The sequence below is a fragment of the Cupressus sempervirens genome, chromosome 8 (assembly GCF_028749045.1).
Source record: "Cupressus sempervirens isolate cs-2001-9-10 chromosome 8, ASM2874904v1, whole genome shotgun sequence".
Taxonomy (NCBI): Eukaryota; Viridiplantae; Streptophyta; class Pinopsida; order Cupressales; family Cupressaceae; genus Cupressus; species Cupressus sempervirens.
The window spans coordinates 402,418,491-402,440,384 of record NC_143125.1 but is presented as its reverse complement, the minus strand read 5'-3'; the positions used below and the strand labels follow the sequence as shown (position 1 = coordinate 402,440,384).

Below are 21,894 nucleotides of genomic sequence, written 5' to 3'. Positions count from 1 at the left end.
CCTTCCTGAGTTTAACCACCAAACCAACTAACTGTGCCACCTCCTCAATACCCTGACCATGGTGGTCACATAACTGCCAGCCTTAACTATGCTGCCTTTCTATTAATTTCCTTAGCCAGGCCCGCTAGGACATGTGTCCTTTAGGCACTTCCCTGTATTGTTTAATTTCCTCACATCTTCATAATGTGGGAAAGCGCATATCGTTGATCTCCGTAAGATCAACGATCGTGAAAGATCCTCATTACATTGCGCCTGGCCTTAATACTTCTGGGCCCACGAACCATTCAACATACACTTCAGCATGACCTGGCACCACCTTGGCATCACCCTACGACTTCATAATAACCTAACCCCACAAGGACACACGACAATAAGGTGCTTGCCCACATTCCTTAATCTCCTTGCATATTCATAATGCGGGGAAGTGCCAACCCTCAATCTCATTGCATTAGACGATTCACATAACCCATACCCTTTGAACCTACGTAAATATCCTCTATGATTTCATTAGGACATGTGTCACCAAGGCACTTGCTTGGATTGTTAAGAAGTCTGACAAAAGACAGAATGCGGGAAAGTGGGCACCAATCAATAATGCCAGCTGGACTGACATTTCTTCCTTTCTGCAGCCCACACAAGAACATTTACCTCACCTGCCACATGTCACAAAAGGGCTGCCCCACATTATGTAAAGGTAGTGCATTTTGAGAATGTAGGAAAGTACCCATTGTAGATCACAAAAGATCTGATGGCATGGAAAGTTGTGGGCCAGTGGAAACAAATTAGGAAATAAAAGAAATACCATAAAGTTTTAATTGTTTTATTTTTTGTATTTACAGGGTATTTAAATAATATTAAAGATGGGAAGCGGTCGTTGGGTGGGCTCAAGTGTTTGAATTTCAAATTTTTGGCAGGAGGCAAAAATAGGTAACAGACTTACAACTGGGCATGTAATAGATCTTTAAATGTATATATGAATGAAGGCATTTTCTTCCTCTGTTTCTCATGTTTTTTTGTTTTTTTGTTATTTCCACTGTGTTGATTCTATGTAGGAAGGTTGAATAGCTAGGTATGTCTTTGGCCCTAGTTCTTCCAACCTTTCCCTTGTGTCACTAAGGTGTAACTGTGTGTAGCTCCATTTTTTGATGGTCCTCATAGTTTCATTTTGGCGAACACATTTCAATTGACACAAAATCTTGCCTTTATGCACAGTGGAAAGTTGGTAAATGGAACATCTTTCAATTCATTCGCTGTGAGACTTTTCTATCATCTTTGTTAGGTATGGTTGGCCAGGTAAACGCTAGGGGACATCTCATTTTACTCACCAAGCATTGGGAATTCTTTTAGGCATGCCATACCTAGGTGGCCCCAAGATGCACTAAGTCAAACCAAACAACAATTTTTGAAAGGAGATATCTTGGACCTTGTGAAAGTTACCAAAGTTTTGTGAAGTGCACAAGTAAGGTGTTCCTAAGGTGTAAGTGTGTGTAGCTCCATTTTTTGATGGTCCTCATGGTTTGGTTTTGGAAAACACGTTTCACTTGACACAAAATCTTGCTTTTATGTGCAGTGAAAAGTTGCTAAATGGAGCATCTTTCAATCTGTTCACCATGAGACCAATTCGTCAGCTCTATTAGGTTTTGTTGTTTAGGTAAATGCTAGGGGACATCTTACTTTAGTCACCTAGCATCAAGAATTCTTTCAAGCATTTTGTACCTAGGTGTTTCTAAGATGTACTAAGTCAAACCAAATAATTTTTTTTTGAAGGGCGATATCTTGGACCTCATAATAGTTACCAAAGTTTCATGAAGTGCATAAGTAATGTGTTCCTAAGGTGTAAGTACGTGTAGCTCCATTTTTTGATGGTCTTCACAATTTGGTTTTTGTGAATACATCTTAGTTGACACAAAAGCTTATTTTTTTGCATAGTAGAAAGTTACTAAATGGAGCGTCTTTCAATCCATTCATCATGAGACCATTTCATCAACTCTGCTAGGTCTAGTTGGCCAAGTAAATGCTAGGGGACATCTCATTTTATTCACCAAGCATTGGGAATGTTTTTGATCATGCTGTACCTAGGTGTTCCCAAGATGCACTAAGTCAAAATAAACAACAATATTTGAAGGATGATGTCTTAGACCTCGTGATGGTTACCAAAGTTTGTGAAGTGCACAAGTAAGGTGTTCCCCAGGTGTAAGTGAATGTACCTCCATTTTTTGATGGTCCTCATAGCTTGGTTTTGGTAAACACATATCAGTTGACACAAAATCTTGCTTTTTTGTGCACTCAAAAGTTGCTAAATGGAACATCTTTCAATCTGTTTGTTATGGGGCCATTTTGTTACCTTTGATAGGTCTGATTGGTTGGGTAAATACTAGGGCACATCTCATTTCCTTCACATAGAATCAGGAGCGATTTCATACATGTCATACCTAAGTGTCCCCAAGATGCACTAAGTCAAACCAAACAATAATTTTTGAAGTGAAATATCTTGGTAGTTACAAATGTTTCGTGAAGTACACAAGTAAGGTGTTCCCAAGGTATAAGTACATATTATTTGGTTCATGGGGCTAGAAACTTAACATAGCTTCTCTTCAACTGTTGAGATTGTGAGCACTGCACCATGACTATTGGTCATATGGGAATATACAAAGCACACAAACTATTTGACAATACCTTCAAAGAATGTGTACTATATGGAAGAAGAAATGACATGTTGCGAAGTGTTTGAAAAATTTATCCAAGGCAATTAAGGAGCCATGGCTGATGCATCCAAATTATTTGGTAAAATGTGAGGAGGAATGAATCAACCTTGATGATAGTGTTAAATGTTGAAGAGTATTTATTTAATCACCTTCAAATACAATTGAAAGAAAAGGAATTGATCTCGCTTACTCATACATGTGAAAAATATGGAATCATGCATAAAATTGGAACCTTACATTCAAACCATTCATGTAGCACTAGACACAAATTTCAACAAAGAATTTAGCCAACATAAAGGTACTAAATTTTGTAAACTATTGATCTTTAAAAATACAAACATTCCCATAGGTCTAACATAATATGCATTATGAAATTTCTTTATTTTCCAAAATATTACATCTTAAAACTCACAATTATCAAATCTTAGCATCCAATCAACTAATCCCATAATACAAGCACCAAATCCAATGTAATAATAAAAACTCAAAGTTATTGCCATAAGGTCTAATAATGTCAATATCAAACAATCTCATACAATGTCATATAATGTCATTTATCGATAACATGAAATATCATAATTGTATGTCTAATAATGTCATACATGAAATATATATCAAAAATGACATAGATCAAAAACAATATACAAAAAGTGTGTCCAATAACACAATATAAGCATAAAATGTACATCCTTAGATATCTACTCTTTCCTACTAGGGGAAGGAAATGAATCCTTGACTGTCTTTGATCCCCAAGAAGAGGGAAATACTACAGATGATTGGGTCTTCCTAACACACTCACTAGTGCATTGGTCTAGAATCTTCTATGACTCAACCTGTTACAATCAAAAGTATATGCGAATCAATAACTATTATACATCAAAAATGAAATATACATACACATAAAATAATTTTTTTTTTTATACCGCTAGTTGATAATCCCAATCTACAACCACCTCAGAGGCACATGGATGATCGAGATTACTAAGACCCTACATCAATCATCAAAGTTATCACTCAATTGTACTTATGAATATCATATCTAATTTTAATACTAACTAAATTGTAATGCAAACTCTTTCATACCTCAGTCAATGACTTGGAACTAGCAATAGAAGTAGTGACTCCTTGATCAATACAATGATGAAGATGTGGAGGAGTCTTTGATGTCATTATCTAAAAATGATACAACATGAGAATCAAATACAATTACCAAGAATACATATTTTATTATGCCACATTTTCAACTAAAATATTTAGGTACCTCTGTGAATGTAGCACCACATCCTTCATTGTGTGTGTCGATCCTAAAGGAGCAACATTTACCTATTGCACATGTATGTAATTCTATTAAACATCACAAATTAATCACATTTATTTGCAAAGTAATTCACTAAAGACATACAAATTAAAATGCATTAGAACATGTATATACCTTTGGGGAAAATGACTTCATCCAAAAACTAGGTGACCCCAAATCAACATCATCATGAACACTCTAACTCTACATATGATCATATAATAAGAAAAATAAGTAAATTATTCACTCATTTATTAATAAAAATATTAGATTGAATCAAATCAATATGAAAATAAATATACCTCATCATGAGTGGTATCATGCCCACACTCAGAGTCCACTATGAAAGTTGATGGTCCAACACAAAACTAATGCACATGGATAAATTTTTTGAGTTAACCTTTGATATGATTACATTATAAATATATGTATTAAATATAAATTAATACATTGATACATATCTATGGAGTCATTGATATGGTGTAAAATGAGGCCAGGGGATCAATGCTAGTGCCAACAACACTCTGGCCTTGATTTTATAACAACATCAAGACATAATAATTTATTAGTCATTCATGTACATATGATATGTGATCAAAATAGTTTAAAATATGATTTTTTATATTTACTTATGTATCAATGCTAGCTAGATCTGGCATTGAGGAAGTGATCTGTCATCATCCCACTATCTTCATCTAGTCTCGTATAAGTCCCAAATGTGGATAGATATCCACATGACATGTACATGTTACCTATAGTATGACATGGGTCATCCACAACCAAAGGAGAGGCACAATGAACGAGGATCTAAGTCAAATCTCTAAATTGTGCCTAGAGTGTCAGCCTCTATGTATTCCTTCACCCGTGACTTGGCAACAAGTGCCACAAAAATATTAAGGTCATGAGGTGCCTTTGGCCTATCAAATGATGATCTTCCACCTCTACCCTGAGAAGAAAGAATATCAAAATAATTGGGGATCCCCCCAAGAATAAACTCACAATACAATTTTTTTAAGAAATAGTTTGGAACCTCATGATTGTTACAAGGAGGGAAATCAAACACCATCCACCATTTATCCCAAAAGTTATTTTTAATACCTTCATGAATGCACCAATGAATGAGAAACCTTTTCGTTGTAGTTATCAATGTGTTTTGTTCTCTAGGATTTTTAAACAAAACACATATCTTATCTTTGGCAATCTTCTTATTTTTTACATCTTCACATGAAAATTTATCAACATAATATATTTTTTGTTCTTCTCTTTTATTATGCCATAGATTTAGTTGACCACTAACATATGCTACCTCACCCACAATAGTCTCAAGGGAATGTGCCAATAATGCCATACCAAGATTATTATGAAGTTAACCATTCAACTTCCTAATAATTATTTCTAGCTCCATTTTCCCTCTTTTAATTTCATTTAAAAATTTTTCTTGGGTTCCTGGAGAAGGTCTTTTGATTGGTGAAGGTCATGGAAGTGGTTGTTCTTCATTTTGAGGGCTTTTGGGTTGATCCTATGGAGGGTTTGGTGGATTAGGCAGTTGATTGTTCATGGGTGGATTAGGTGGTGGATTCTCTACATTATCTGATAATTAAAAAAATACTATTTTAAAAAAACTAAATAAATCCCAATCAAAATTTTAAAAAAATCATTAAAAATTACAAAATTTAAGAAAAACAAGAGTTGAAATTCACACCTCTCTGAGCAGTTTGGGATTTCCTACATCGTGGAGCCATATCTCATGCAAATTGGGGTTCAAAATGGGTAGCAATAGGGCATACACGCTCCTTGGAAGAGGAAGAAAATGCCAAAGCCATGGAGAGAAAACAAACAGAAATAAGAAATAACTCTTGGGTTAAAAAAAATTTCAATAGTGCAATCACACTACTTAATTCATTATTTTAAATAGTGTGATCACACTACCAATTTCATGAGCCATAGGCTCCTACCACCCAAAAAAAAAAACGTGATCATACTACAGTGCTATCACACTATAACTTAGATTAGAAAAAAACATAATTTGTGGCATCTTTTTAATCCACAACTTTGTGCACTTACCCCACTTGCACCTTTGAAGCATGCAAGGGTTATGTTGATAGTTATATATATATGAAATGTTGTCACATTGTAGTGCTAACATGGAAAGTTTTCACGTGACATTTTGTGTGCATAGTAAAACTATGGTAAGATAATTTTTATTTTTATTATTTTATCTTTCTTGGTACCCATAAATAACACCCTATTAAACTTTTCCTTTGTTGAGGTTTATCCTAACATTTTAGAAAGTTATTCTCTTCACAAGTTCTACAAGTATTGTTGCACCCTTTTACATCCATAATGAACTTTATAGGCTCTTGGTCAGAATGGTTTACACTTTGATTATTCTCCTCCAATATAATGGATGCTAAAAAATATTGACATTGTTATGAATGAAGTACAAACTATTGTAGTGGTTTCCATCATGATATGAGACATGGAGTGTGGGAGTATCTAAGCTATCAAAATTGAAGATTTGGAATACTTGGCCCTTCAAGTGGTGCACATGAATGTTAGTTTGAATTACCATAGAGGTTGCATAAATTTTGTAGTGGTCTGCAAAAGTTTTGTCTTTTTCTATTTTTTCATAGTATTCTTTAAAACTTTTGTCATCTTCCTGAGAAAAAAAAGGCTCAAAGTCTAAAAAATGCTCCATAATGTACTCCACTACCATACTACGATACTTTGACTAGTGTTGGTCTTGGTCACCTTCAAGTTGATATGCTACAACTCTAAAAAACTATTTCCATCTAGTAGCATTTGCACCATTCTCATCTGCAATCCATTCTATTGAGATTTAATTTCTTCTTGGCTCTCCAATTTTTTACACAAGATTTTACTTGAGGCACATAGAGATACAGTTTCTAAGCTTTATCGTGCTCATGTGCATGTTTGGTTAAGTGGATGCATTGCCACATTTATTGTCCTTGTCACGAGATTCTACCATATAATATTCAATGATGCATTGTAAAAGGTCACCAAGCTTTTGCGAACTATAATTTTAATTAATCAAAACAAATATAATTTAGAGCTTAGGTGTTGAAAATATCCCCACATACAAAAATAATATTACCAGTAATTAATTATGTGCTCTTTTAAATTCAATATTGGTTCATGAACTAAAAAGACTCTTGCAATATGAAGAATACAAATAAAAAATAAAAAATAATAATTACAACACATTTTATAACCTAACAAATAGAATTCAAAATTTGGATGAGAAAATACTCACATCTATAACACAATGTTTACAACAATCAATGTTTTTTTTGCAATAGCAAAAATATAAATATAACTATTAAGATACATTTGGTAAGCTTAAAAATATATTATAAATTTAGATCTTAATGTAATAAATACAACAATACAACGTCACATAGACACGCCATTTATATAAGACAACAATTGTTAGGCCAAAAATAACAAGATAAAACAAAAGAAGTTCACATAAATAAGTATTTTTGGAAGAGGAAAATCTTCTAAAATTTATTATTATTATTTTTTTGGCAAAAAATTATATTTATATTAATAATAACTAGTTCAAAAGAGCTCCTGGAGAAAAGAACCAAAAAAGAAAAATCCAGTCATTGCTTGATACAAAAAGGAATGCAGAAGAAGAAATATTGCATCAAGAGAGAGTATCTTGATGCAATATAATCTATCAACACTAATGAATCTTGTCCTAGAGATTCTCAGATTGAGAATATAGTAATTACAAAGAGCCCAAAACTCATATGAATACAATTCATTGATTGGTGCCAGAGACAAGACTCAGAGCCCTATCTTCTAAAATTTGTTACCAAAAATCTAATTCTAATTCATCAATCATTTTAATTAAGTAAAATAATAATAATTTTAAACTTGCGTACAAAAGAAATTCACACTTAAATGTTTTTATTCACATAACTAATTTCGTAATTAATATGTTCTTATAAATTTATTCCATTTCATAACTGTGTTGCTGATATAAGATTATTTTGAAGTGAAGAACTTGTAATGGAACAATCGTTATTTTGTCAACGATTTCAAACCTCCTATTTGTTGGTGAGACAATTGCTTTTTGGTCTGAAAGTTATCATTTAGTTGATTGATGAAGAAGATTTGAATAGAGGAGATAACAATAGCACCTAGAGAAAAGTTGAGTTATTTGGTATGCAAGAGAAGCACTTAGACCAAGTAAGACATTGATACTATAGTTTATTGTATATCTACTTAAATTATGAAATGAAAGATTACTCAAGTTAAGACTGGAAGAAGATCAAGTATGAAAAGTGTTTGCCTAGCCTTGCGCAGTAGTCAGTGCAAGTCAAGTAGAAATCAGTTGAAGTCGAGTGAAAAACAAGAGGTGCCAAGAAAAGATAAAAAATAGTGCAAGCTGAGTGATTGTCAGTATATGTTGAGTAAAGTTTAGTTTGTGCCAAGTATCACTAAACTTTAATGTTTTTTGAATAAACTAGTATTGGCCGAGTGAAAGAACAAATAGAAGCCGAGCAACAACATGTTGATGCCGAGTGCCAGTAAATATGTTAAATTGAATATTTGACAAATTTGAGCTGACTATTTTATATTCTTTAATTATGTGAAGCATGTGGAAGATAACTATGATGAGTTGGTGGCACAGAATTCAAGGTAAACCATTTTTAGGCAAAGTCAAGGAAGATTGTAAATTTTTTTTCTAGAGGAACCAAATGGAAAAGTGGGTAGATTCATTGTATCCTACCTAACCCTAGAATGGATGATTGTGGTTAAGTAGAAAAAGATCTAAATTATCTATTTATAGAGATAGTTGGTTAGAAGTAAAGGTTATCATGTGAGAGAAACTAAGGAAGACAAAGAGTCTAGGGTATTGCTTCATTCAGTGGCCAAACAAAAGTGATTGCAGTTGGCATGCAAAGCAAGAAGGCTGAAGAGTATGAATGCTTGAAGGGTGGACAAGCTGTTAGACCTGAAGTGTGTGAAATGCCAAGCAGAATGGAGGATTGAAATAGAGATCTATAATTTGCAAGTGAGTTGTAATTTGTTATCAATCAAGCATTACTATTACTTTCTAATTATTCTATTAGTCTAGGGTAAATATTTTAGATTAAGGTCGACTTAATATTCATTTGTAAATTCTTTAACTGGGTGACATTCTTATAAAATGGTCTAAAGTCCTATAACAAGGCTCACTCCTAATAGGGTGATTGAAATCGTTAAACCATGTCACATTTAACAGTGTGTACAACCTTTAATAGGGTGGCCTTTCATAGGACATCACTTCAAAAGAGTGAGAATTAGTAGCATATTACTAGTGGTTTTTCCCAAATTGGGTTTCCACGTAAAATCCTTGTGTCAAATGTGTTATTGAATCTATTATGTTTTATGTTTACATTTTTGCAAAGTTATTTTGACCTGTGACACTAACCTAAAAAGTTTAAGTATTGTATGATCTAATGGATGCATGCATGACAAGGTTTTATGGATATGGGTCTACTAAGCATTGAAAAGTTTTATTTGTACATCTGGACCTTGGATAACTAATTCACCCACCCCCAGTTATTCAAAAGAATTACAACAATTGGTATTAGAGCGCCATGGTGCATAAGAGGACTAGTCTGAAGGGTACTAGAGGCAAAAGATCAAGATGTCTAAGAGGAGAGGTACCCAAGCTCAACAAGGAGAACTTCCCCACATGACAAAGTTTGATGAAGCTACACCTAGGAGGTCATGTAGACCATGCACAATCTACCATCACTACTGAGCATTTTAACCTTGCTAGATCCCTAACTATTGATGATCTAAAAAAGAAGAAAGAACATAACCAGACAATGTTGGAGATTGCCTCTTCCCTAAGTTATTCAAATTTTTGTGAAATCAAAGGTTGTGATACTGCAAAGAAGATGTGGGGTGATCTTCACACTATTTATGGAGGAGACACAAATGTTTTGAGAGCCAAATCTGAAAGTCTTAGAGGTAAGTTCAATGACATGAGGATGCAAGAAGGTGAGAACATTGCTCAATATTTCTCTAGAATAAAAGATGTTTTTAATTCTATATGAGGAGCTAATGGTAAGATAGATGATTAGATTGTATTATGCAAAGTATTGAGAACATTATTGCCCATCTATGCTATTAGAGTTTTTGCCATACAAGAATTAAGATGTATATCAAGTTCTAATCCATGTCTTGAAGGTTTGGTAGGTAGGATCACTGCCTTTGAACTCTCTAACTATGATAACTTCACATATGAGAATGTTAAATCTTCTTTCAAAGATAAACTGTCATTTAAGGAACCTAAAGAGAAGAAGAAAAATGTCAAATATGTTTCTAGTGATAGTGATATATATGAGGATGATGTAGAACAACTTGAAGCACTGCTAGCAAGGAGATCTCATAGAGGCAAAGAAAAATTCAAAGGTAAGCTACTTATCATATGTTTTAATTGCAATGTGGTTGGTCATATTACTGCTAGATGTCCAGGCAAGAAAAACAATAAAAGTAGAGACAAATACAAAAGTAAAGATATGAGCACAAAAAAGACTACAAAGATAAAGAAAAGAAGTCTTGCTACATTGCAAAAGAGGAAATCAAAGATGGATTTGATGACCATGATGATGAAGTAGTGTATGTTTTAATAAAGGATGATTCTGATGAGGATGAGGTAAATGCACTAGTATCTTATGTGAAAAAAAGTGACAAATGGATCATTGATAGTGGGTGTTCACATTACATGACTGGAGATAGAAGCAAGTTCATTACATTGAATTATTATGATGGAAATAGTATAAGGTTTGGAAATGATGCAACCTGTCTGATAAAAGGAAAATGATCTATCAAACTCATAGAAAAGTCGATCATGTGTGACAACACTTATTATGTTCAAGGAATTAACTATAATTTTTTGAGTGTGTCACAACTAAATAGTTTAGGTTGCAAAGTTGAGTTTGAGAACAAGATAGAAAAAATCTATGACACTGATGTGAAACTAATTGGGAAAGGTGATCAGACTAGACGTAGTCTCTTTTATCTTCACTAGTAAATTTGAACTCAATTCTTGACAAATTTTTGTCAAAATTTCCACCTAGGTTGGTTGAAATTTTGACCAAGATGTTCGTCAAAGTTTTTCTCATCAAAGTTTTGAATAATACATTGGTCAAAATTTTTAAGTTTTTGGTGGCCCTAATTTGTCAATGTTGGTCGAAATTTTGACCAATCCATTCGTCAATTTTTTTTGATTAGTCAAAATTTTGACCAATCCATTCATCGAAAATTTCTTGATTGCTGAAAATTTTGACCAATGCTTGGTGGAAATTTTCACCAATGGTGATTGAAATTTCAACCAATGGTGGTCGAAATTTCCACCAATGTTGGTCAATTTTTTTTAACATTGGTGGAAATTTCCACCAATGGTTGGTCAAATTTTTTTAACATTGGTGGAAATTTCCACCAATAGTTGGTCGAATTTTTTTTAGTTGGTGGAAATTTCAACCAATTCTTGGTAGAAAACTAACAAGCATTGGTTGAAATTTCTACCAATGTTTGGTCGAAATTTTTTTTTATGCTGTATCAAGCAATTGCTTCTTATCCAAGCCATCTAATTTACAACCTTTTAAATCTCTACAAAGATAAAGTTGGAACAAATTTTTTTTTTCTCTGCAAAGGTGTCCTTTGATTGTAAAGCATCCATTCCATTATTTATTCAATGAACAAGACATATCTAGTTCAATAGATAATGGAATGGATGCTTTACAATTAGAAGACACCTTTGAGAAGAAAAGCTCTCCTACTCCAACTTTATCTTTGCAGAGATTTAAAAGGTTGCAAATTAAATGACTTGGATAAGAAACAATTGCTTGATACAACATGGAACAAAGAAGAAAAGTGTGCCTATGATATTGGAACCATCTCATGGAGAATTTGACATTTGCAAGGATATGGACATATTTTGGAAAAATGAATACTCAAACACTTCAAGATTCCACAATTCATAATGTTATAGAGAAATCATAATAACTGATGATAAGAGAATAAAAATACAAAACCACATTTTCTGGTCCATTAGTAGGACCCGACTTTGAGATAACCATGGTCTATTGTCTCTGTATTCAGATTTCATTCACACTCATTTGAAGTTTTTATTAGTAGTTTTCCTAACATAGATTGTTTAGTCCTTTGAAGAATTGATTAAGAGGTAATAAAAGGGTATTTCAACCACTGCAGATTACTCCCTGGCTATAGTTTTATTAGCAAATTATTTACTTTCAAATGCACAATGATAAAAGTGCAACGATAAAGCAAAGTCATGGTGATTGAAGAGTACACAAAGATAACATTGTGACACAAAATTTTCTATCTTGGGGCTCAAACAATTATCCAACAGGATATTACTTGCTTTGATGTCTTAGTGCACTATTTGGATGCTGGATTCCTCATGAAGATAAGCAAGCCCATGTGCATTTCTGATGTAGATGTTGAGCCGAGTAGGCCAATCGAGGTGGATGTTAGATCTTTTATTTCCTGCTAATTCACATTGATACTATGTGAATGGATACAAAATAATTCTTACAAATCAAGGTAAGTGGGTTGACCATTTACTGTTATCGAATAAAGCTTGTGCAAGATTGTTATTTTTTAGACATTCATAGGTCAAAATATGATGATCTCCTTCTACAAAACATCCATGCAATTTAACAAGGCTCTTATGTTGTATTATAGATATTATGGCTACTTGATTTATAAACTCACACTTTCCTTTCTTAAATTCAGATGACAGTTACTTCACTGCTATTAATTTACCATCTAGAAGAATGCCCTGTTCCATAGTCAAGCACAAGAAAAATCAAATAAAAATTTAATAAAAAATCTAAGGATATAAATGATTTTTAATTGGCATGAACCAAGAGAAATTAGTAGAAAGCATAAATAATAGAAAATCTCAGAGATGTCACAAATAACTAGCAGCACTAGGGAAAATCCCAAAATCAAAATTATCAAAAGCAATTATTTCTGCATAGCAACGTGTGATTTGCAAAAATATAAACTTCATTACAGACAACTCATATCCAAATTGCATCCCATTAAGACAAATTGCATATGAAATCATGCATTAAATTAAAGATCAGAAACATGTGATTTTAAAAGTACATACCTTCAAGAACTCAATGAACTTAGTTACATATTCAGATGAGGCCATGTCATAGTTGTAGAAGTCATACACAATTGGTGTCACAACTACTAAGTAATTGAGCTACAAGGAAGCCAAAAGGCAATACTACTCAATACAATGTCTGGAAAAAAATTGTAGGAATTGACCCATAGTCAGAATCTAGTTGAGGCACACTAAAAGAAAGAAACAATTTTCTAGTGGGCAAACTATTCAAGTTTTGCATTAATAAGGAAATTAATCTCCCCAATAGTGCAAAGAAAGAAACAATAACCCTAACAACCCACAAATTGATTAGATTAATCTAGCACAAATTGAGCTATAATTTATCAAATTTTAAATTCTAATCACTTATACTTACTAGTTTTTTTACTAACAGCTACAATCTTTACCACAAGAAGTAGAGCATAGATTCCCTCAACTCTTTGTGTAGGCTTTGAAGCACTACTTTTAACAATTTGAAGTAGAGGCTCCACCAAGGGTTGCATCTATGCAATCAATCATGTAATCTAATATCTTCAAACTCATATCCATAACATATGCGATAAATCTCTAAAAATTGATCTATAAAATATTAAAATCATTGTAATGTAAAACTTAACCCAAAGAGTTTGACCAGCTAAATTTACCCATATCAAAATGATGCAGCAGATAGGGTGAATGTTATTCAAAACACAATAAGAGTTACAAACTTAAGTGGTTTAGGCACTCTAGCCCATCAACCATGTCAATACTTCAAGGATTTGGTTTGTTAAGACTATCTTCAAGGCTACCTAAATGAAGGATTTGGCTTCATTAACTTTAAAAAATTTGAACTCAAGGATTCTAAGGATCCAACACAATTTTAATACCTCAATACAATGCACTCTCAAATTGTTCCAACAGTCCAATTCTCTACCCTTTAGGCCTGCTGCATACTTGAAATGGGGATGACTTTGAATTTTCCCAAGATATGTGACAATGTAATGATGCTCTATTTGGTGTATTATAGCATATCATGGATTTCCTTATGTTTGTTTTCGATTAGCACAACTACCCTTGATTGGTACCCTATTTTATGCATAAAAATGACTACTTTTTCAAAGGAAGTATCATCAAATGACATCCAGTCAACCCCAACTCCTAGACAGTGACTTATTACCTCTTCAATTGCTTAATCCCAAAATGAATTGCTCTCCAATACCCTGCAACATCAAAACCCCCAAACTAGCACTCCCAAACCCTTGAACTAGGGCTTCCTCAATCCCCCAATTACACACACTTCCAATCCCAATTAACAATGGAATCACCTTCACATGAACATTTTTCAATGTCTTTAGTCATCAAATAGACCTCTTTTTTGGGTAGAATGTCTACTGCTATACCTGACATGCATTTTTAATGCAGTGTCATGTTGTTGTTTAATTGAGATCACTCCTATCTTGTTAATCCTACATGTTCTTGGTTAGTAACTTATAATACATGTCAATTCTAGTCATTCCATGAATGTTGAGCCCCCATACTCATGGAATTATTTCCATTATTCTTAAATTCTATTGCAGCAAGTAAATAGTTAAAAGAAGTCATTGGTTCTGTAACTGGTGCAACAACAAGTTTGACACAATGTGGAAAACATCAATTAGAAATGTGGATGGTTAATAACTCCTATCAATGCATTAATAAAGAAAACCAAATTGATCACAAACAAGTGTAGGAACCATCCCAACATATGATCCAAGATGACATTAGACAACATCAAGATCACTATTACAAGCCTAGGATGGTCTTTGACCATGTTTGATCATCTAGGTCCTATGACCTTTCAAGAAAACAAATGGCACTATTGGCATTATTACACGAACCCAATGAACAAAATGGCCACTATTGGACCTTATTACATTTACAAACATCCTTATCATCCTTAGGTACTCTGCACCGCATGCTAATCCACTAAAACTATCTCTAGTCTTCTATGCTGGTATGTAAACAATGAACACATGACATCCCAACAAGTTACGAATGATCCAAGAAGACCTTAGACAACATCAAGATCACCATTACATGCCTAAGATGGTCTTTGACAATGTTTGATCATCTGGTCTTGTGACCTTACAACCAAACAAATGGCTCTATTAGCCTTATTACATCAACCCAATGAACAAAATGGTCACTATTGGACCTTATTACATTTATGGGCATCCTAATACATCCGTTATCATTCTTAGGTGCCTTGAATCACATACTAATCCACTAAAACTATTTCTAGTCTTCTATGCTAGTATTTAGACAATGGACACGTGACCTTCATAAGAAGGCTTTCACTAGACCTCTAGAGTAGACAAAAAAATTATGCAAATAGAACTTAATGATAATGCTACATGTCCTAAAAGAGTAGCTAGAACTATTTGTTTTTGTATTCTTTAAGGTTATGTTTTTGGGCTTCATTATGTTTTACATATGCTTGGGTTAGCTATGAATCTACTTTTAGTTTCAACTACAACCTATTAGATATCCTCCCTAACCTTCCTCTAATAATGCTAATGTCCAAACACAAGGAAAAGATGAACGGGATAAGTAAAGAAGAAAAAGTCCACTCCTCACCTGCCAACCTATACCTCAGCTTAGGATAGATGGAGGAGGAGTCGTGGCACTTGTGTACCTTGACACAAAATAAAATGCACTACTAGACTGCCAATTCAAAGCACAACAATCAATACACTTTGTAGCATATGGATAATTAACAAGGTAGTCAGCAACTACTAAAATAATTAAATATGAATATTGGAATTTGGAATTTGACAAGCTAACCTCAATGAGTGAGACAAAAGTAGTAGCCATCATTGCAAATTCTTGTCCTGCATCAAATATGGGTGCTCCCCATTGGAATGGATAGGGAATCCTTATCCAATAGAATAACAAGAATGAGTGAAAACTGTTTTCAAAAATGTGATTTAACATGAGAAATTTGTAAGTAGTCTATACCATGGGATATGTGTAACCAATCCAAAACTATCTGTCTTGCAATGAAGTTGGGTTTTTTGAGGGCTATGTTGGTATGCTCCACCTACTGTGAGAAAATAAGAATTAAGCCAAACAATTGTGACAACAATGATGACAAAAAAGTACTCAAAAATAGGTTTCTTTCTAGGCTTGATACGTCGAGCATACTGAAATGACAGAAAAGGGATTCAATCAGTTACTGTTCCTACTATACCTCAAGCATATACCATACTTTTTTCCATCTGTAAAACATTATCTGTAGACCCAAGTACAAGGTTAAAACACCATGTATACTCTCAATAGTAGAAGCATAAAATAAAACCTATAAATCTTTAAATTTGAACCTAAAGACCCAATCTCTTGAAGAGGTAAGAATTTTTTCAAGAACCCAACCAAAATAAATGCTCATTTTTCAAATTTTATAATCATATATTTAATCTTTTGAACTAGTAGCTCCTGGTTTAGATTGTATATGAGTTTTTAAACTAGAAGCTACTAGTTCAAAATTAGAAAATGATAAACTAACCTATTTAATAGTCTCATTCAAAATTTTGATGGTTTTACTTGTGAAAAAAAGACCAATGCGATAAGTTGTGGAAGTCCTATCTCTATGCATTTAGCCACCTACAAATAACATTATAAAATGAACAGGAGACTTAATCTAACTTCAACATATGGAAGTGTTAACATAAATAAAATCATGCAATTCAACATGGTTGCTCAATATTGTCTTCTTGTTCATTAGATTCAAATAAACTTAAAGAAATGGAGGATCATGAAGATCTCAAGTAAAAATTGATTTACCGTCTATATATTTCCAAGTTTGGCCAATAGAAATAGTAAACATTTATCAACTTTCTATTTAAATGGGAAGTTACACAAGGTTCCCTAGAATGTAATCATTTCATCTCTAAACTTTGAGACAAATAAGAACATTCTGTTAATCAAACATCAAAAACTTATGGTGTATAGAAAAGAAAATTAGCACCTTAAATGAGTACTAAACCGATCAAGTTAAGGAGGGGCTTAATTCAAAATAAAACTTACAATTTTTCATTTCCTTAGCTACTTTCTAGGCTTGAAGTGCTATTAAACATATACTCTAGATGACTCTTAAGGGCATAGATATTCCTCTAGTGTTTTGAGAATGCCAGTGAAACATTTTATGGAAAATTAAATGATAAAATTATCTATAACTATGGATCACTGGGGGAAAGAAATGCTAGTTGTTTAGACAAGCAAGATTTCCCTGTCTTATACCTTGTTTGTATTTACATTCAAAAATTGAGAAGTGTTTAAAGGAAGAGAGTTGCAAAATAACATGAATGTTTATGGATGTAAAACAATGATGATTAGGTTTAAGGGATTCTTACAAAAATAACATTCTTAAAGAACTTCAAAATTACAAGTTCATTTGTATATTAAATTGGAAATTTGGTGTCAAGAACAGATCAAAAGGATCTATAAAGTTTACAAATTTTTAGGAGTATGTGTTGTAAATTTTGCACATTGAAAATAAAAAATTAGCACCAAAAAATGAGCAAAAAAATGCTTGTTAAGTTACCAAGTTCCATGTCTAATGTGTAAGAATGTGAAGGAACTACATGCACTAATATGTTAGGCTTTCCCAATGAACAAAAGAATCAACTCTAGTTTATGTGTGAGGTTAATTAACACTAAAATACCTACTAAAGAGACATAAAACATATTATCTTTTAAAACAAAATTACTATATGATTATTCAAAGTTACATGATGTAATACAAGTTTACCAATTCTTACACTTAAAATAGCTAAGCACTTAGGAAAGTCCTTTATCAAAATGACAATGAACAAAATAGGTAGGAAATTTTAATCACCCTTTAGATTTTAATCATTATGCTATTGCATTGTATGTGCTTATCACCCCCATTAGTACGATTAGCTACATAAATTTGGTATGGGGAAAGTGAATCATGTTGATAACCTACAAATTTTTTCATTACTATTTTTGGTATTTTTCATAGCACATACTCAGGATCAAGAACCTAATTCATTGGTACCTATATTGCAGCCAGATAAAATCCCTGTTCACTTCAATTGGAATTACCAATGTCAAGCTCATTTAAAATGAAACTGATCATAAGACCAAAATATCAATTTTGTGACAAAAGAACATAGTAAACTTAAAGGTGACAGGGCCACAATGATGTCTACAAACATATTTCTAGCTAGAATATAACTCTACCGATAGGTTAGGTATTTACCTTCTTGTCAAAACCATACCAAAGACTATGTTGCTTTGATGAGTGAAGATTTAAGAGTAGAGTTGTATCTCGCACAACAAATAATGGAAATTGTTGAAAAAGAAACATAAGCACAATATTACTCTTAGACAAAGGAGCCCCAAGTGAGATTTCTACCCTCCAATTGTCTCTCATTGCAACTATAGAACTTTTAATGTCCCGAGTCCAACTGTTATAGGTTGCACTAGCTAATACACTTACCTGCATGCAACCACAAAAACCAATTAACAAAGAGTTGAGTATCTCAAGCTCTACTTAAGAGTAGAGCATCTCCATTAATATGCACAATACAAAAAATGGTCTAAACAAACTAGAAGGAGTAGTGAAAAACCAAAATGGAGCATGAAATTTGGAAATGGGGCCAAAACTTAAGGTCATGCTACCATCTTATACTAAGTCATCCTGATCCAGGTAGATCTAGAAAGCCTAAATATTTTACAGTCTCATAATCTCTCAAATTTAGCATCATTGCAAAGAGCTCATAGAATGGAACTTGACACAACTCAAACGAGTAAAAAAGGAGCTCATATGCAAAAGATATGCTCGGTAAAAGTTTGGTCAAACTTGGTCAAAATCCTAGCAAAACAAAATTTGACTATCTCAAAAGTGGTGAAAAATGGATTTCAAATTAAAGATCTTGTCATGAGCTTTCCAATGGTGTTTGCTTCATCAAAAATAGTGTTTGCATATGAAAGTTATGGCCATTTGAATTTGGGTAGCAAAAACGTGATCTTGATGACATCAACAAAAGTAGAGGTTAGCATATATACTGATGTGGCAAGTGATGTGGCTGGTAGGGTGATGTGGCAGAGTATATAGTTGGCCCAATCTGTATTTGACATGTGTCATCTCTTGACAAATCATAAATTGCCACATGCACTATGTTGACCAGGCATTGACCATGGTTTGAAGTCTTTAGGGGCCTGTTTGGCCATGGGAATAGGAATGGAGAATAGGCATGTAATATTGGGAATAGGAATGTCTATTCCAATAATAGCTATTTTTTGGAATGGGTATAAGCCCATTTTAGAGGCAAAATGAGAATATGTATTTCTATTTCCTATTCCAAGTGATGAACCAAATAGAAAATAAAAATCATATTCCAATTTTTCTATTCCTATTCCATCAACCAAACAGGCCCTAGGCATATTGGTCAAAATGGAGGTTTGGAGATTTGAACCCCAAACCTCCCTTCCACTAATTTCCTTCTCAACCACTACACCACATGCTCCACCTTGCAAAGTATATGCACCTTACTTTATTTAAAGACTAATGTTTAGCTTTTCTAAAGTCAAAGCATGGAGACCCATAGTTTTAACCAAGTCCCCCAATGTCATGCATTTAGTTTTGCCTTGAGTTTCGAAGAGCTACTTTGATTTTTGGGATTCAAAAGAAGGTTGTTTTATTTTTAAATGATGAGGGCCTTATTTTAAACTTCATAATTTATTGAACATCCCAAATTAAATTTGGTTAGAAACAAATTATTATTTTGGGATTAGTTTAATTTGTGAGGCTCAAATTATGAAGCCAAAATAGGTTAATTTGTTATGTAATTTGGGAATTAAATGGTTATTTGGTTTTAGACCAGATAAGGAAAATTTTATGTATAAAAGGAAGGGAATTTAGAAGAGATGGAAAATTAGCTTGGAAAGGAAAATTTTCTCCTAGGAGAATTTGGAGAAGTTTTGTAATTCTTGATAGAGCTTGTAGGTGAGAGATTATTCTAAGCATGAAGTTATTATCTTCAAGTGCGAAAGAGAGAGACTGTAAAGGCTGAAGCTTGGATGTTGTAAGAAGGCATGTTTTTCATGGCAACATTAATAAAGCAGTCCCTGAATTGAGAAGCAGACCCAAAGACGTAGTCCTAATCTGACAAACTCCATTATCAAATTGTTCATGTCTCTTCTATCTCTTTCTTATTTCTCTCATTTATTTTTTAGTTATGTTCTTTATTTTATGTTATTAAACACATTGTTTAATTTTAAGTGTTTAAAACATAAATCTTCTTGTAATTTCAATGGTTTAAGATACATAATCAAACATTTACTGCAAGGATCAATAATTTATATCTGATTGTTAGGATTAAGTCATAATCTTATAGATCCTAAATCAGATCACATCCTTAAAAGTGTGCTTAGATTTCTCAAAAAATATTGCTCTATAACAACATATAGTCTACATGTACGCTTATGGACTTAGCTCAAATAAAATTACCCCATTTCCAATGATGAATGGTATCACAATTGGTCCTTTTGTTAGATGTCATAAAGGGGTAAAGGTATCTTAAACCAAACAAAAACATAACCCCACTTTTAGGTCATTGCTGGAAACAATATTACCATGAAGAACCCTCGCCTTTCCATTACTTATACAATCTTGAAAAATTCCTAAAGAAATATGAAGCATAGAGTTAACTACTTAAGTGTTAACATAGACTGTTATTGTATGCTATCAAAGGCCTATGAGTTCAAGAACCAATTCATTCAAAACTTGTCTTACAACATTACTTGATATCCATACGAAATCATCCAACCGACATTAAGAAAATCTCAAATCAATCATCACCTACAAAAAATTTAGTTTTCCTGCAATGATACATTCTTTTTGGAAGATTCAATAAGCATGCAAAAGGAATAGCTTAATCCTAACAATGATCAATGAGTGAAGGCATATGAGTTAAATCCATAAACATATTAAAAAAGAATATACAATATCAGAGAACATTTTATTGAGACTATGTAGAGAATTATTTCTCACAAAGATTAAATAGTAAATAAGGTAAAAAATAGACTTAAAAAAACTTACCTTAGTAAATGTTGTTGTTGTCTGTACCACATGAGTAACAAGTTGTCTTTGACTACTCAAATATTCATCTAATAACTTAATATATTGCTCCCCAAGTTGCTTAAATTTTGCATTTGTGAATTTGATTCCATCTTTTCATGTCTCTAAGAATATATACTATGTCTTCAATTTCTTCCATACTTTTGGTTCCTTTTCCTTTGTAATCTTAAATACATGTCCAAATTGTGTGCCTTTGTCCAGTTTTAAAGCCTTGTCAATAGGAAGATCCATATCATCTGCTTCTTTATGATGTAATTTTTGAATTTGTTCTTCCACTTCATCTAGTTCACTCTTAAATGTCGTTAGACTAGGATCATAACTAGCTGAGATCATGTACTCTCCATTGTCAAGTTGACCAAGATCAACAAAAGCCTCCACAAGTGCTACAAACTTTGTTAAATGCTCTTCATTTGTCCAAAATTCAAAGGCATCCTTATATCTTTCCCTAATCAATAAAGAAAAGTCCCCTTGATATCATTAGAGTGAACTTTTGATTATAAGAATTTGTATGCTTGTTTTTCACATGTACAATAACTATAGTGAACAAAAACAATCCATAAATAGTTTAAGTGCTTGAAAACCATAGTTCTCATCTTGTAAA

General features: G+C 33.0%; 1 pseudogene; it reads right to left on the bottom strand.

Annotated features, from left to right (window-relative positions):
* Window positions 1-3,526: 3,526 nt before the first annotated feature.
* LOC149542986 (DNA mismatch repair protein MSH2-like) overlaps window positions 3,527-21,894 on the bottom strand; it is a 36,889-nt pseudogene continuing 18,521 nt past the window's right edge.